The sequence below is a fragment of the Tupaia chinensis genome, unplaced genomic scaffold (assembly GCF_000334495.1).
Source record: "Tupaia chinensis unplaced genomic scaffold, TupChi_1.0 Scaffold000177_1, whole genome shotgun sequence".
NCBI lineage: Eukaryota > Metazoa > Chordata > Mammalia > Scandentia > Tupaiidae > Tupaia > Tupaia belangeri.
Genome location: NW_006159652.1, coordinates 1 through 1,035, shown reverse-complemented (window position 1 = coordinate 1,035; position 1,035 = coordinate 1). Strand labels below are relative to the sequence as shown.

General features: G+C 43.6%; 1 pseudogene; it reads right to left on the bottom strand.

Moving 5' to 3' along the window:
• Positions 1-570: 570 nt before the first annotated feature.
• Positions 571-1,032, bottom strand: LOC102499556 (ran-specific GTPase-activating protein pseudogene; annotated as a pseudogene).
• Positions 1,033-1,035: the final 3 nt, after the last annotated feature.

The following is a 1,035-nucleotide window of genomic DNA, read 5'->3' as shown; positions in this document are numbered from 1 at the left end:
AAAGACTTCCTACATAGTGTTCCTAAAGCATAGGCTATAATCCCCAAAATAGACAAGTAGGATGACATCAGATTAAGAAGTTTCTACCCTGCCAAGGACTCAGTATGTAGTGTGAATTGACAGCCCTTGGAATGGGAGAATCATTTTTATAGAAAGACTTATTATTTCTCTATTGCTAACATTTTTTTTCCAGTTTTGTTTTTTTAAATACAAACACAAAGAGGCTTCTAAAAGTTTGGAAGGTCCATCAGGTGGTGCCTAAAGCACTGGATCCCACATAGCTGACCATAGTTTGAATCTCGGACCTGGTGGTTTGAAAAATATGCAGAGCGTGTGTGCATGCATGCTCAAAATCCCAAGAGGAGAATGGAGGAGAAGGGATTGTGAGATATGGCCATCCTTCCTGGGGAAGGGGGGTTATAGCTCATTTTCTCTCTCTTTCTTTCTATCTCTGGTGAGCCCCCTCACCCTATGGCACGCACACACACACTTGTGAAAAATGAGAGCAAATTACGAGTTCAATGTACTGCAAAAAATATTGAAACTCATGCATAGTTTTTTTTTTTTTAATGTTGGAATTCAGTTCTTTATATAAAGTCCCTTGTAAAAACAAAACAGAATAAAAACAAACCGAAAAGGAGGGGCAGGGAAAAACTTTAAAAAAGAAAAAGAAGAGGAAAAGGAAGTTGGGGTTTATTGCTTCTCGGCCTCCTCCTTGGTCTGGTCTCCGGGCTCCTTGGTCTCCTCTTTCACGGAAAGAGCCTCCAGCTTCTCGGCTACTTTGTCGGCATTGTCGTTTTTGCCTGGCCCTTTCTTTTGTCTCTCTTCAATCTCTTTCCCGCATTCTTCGAACTTTGTTTTGAATTTCTGTGCATTCTCCGCGTTTAGGAAGCAGATAGCCAGCAGCTCTGGCTTGGGGCACTCTTCGGCGAAGTCGGCATGGGTGTTCCAGACCCAGGCGCCGTAACTGCCCGCGTTCGGCTTGAGCTCCATCATCCCAGTGATGTAGTGGTTGGCGCAGATCTTCAGCGTCTT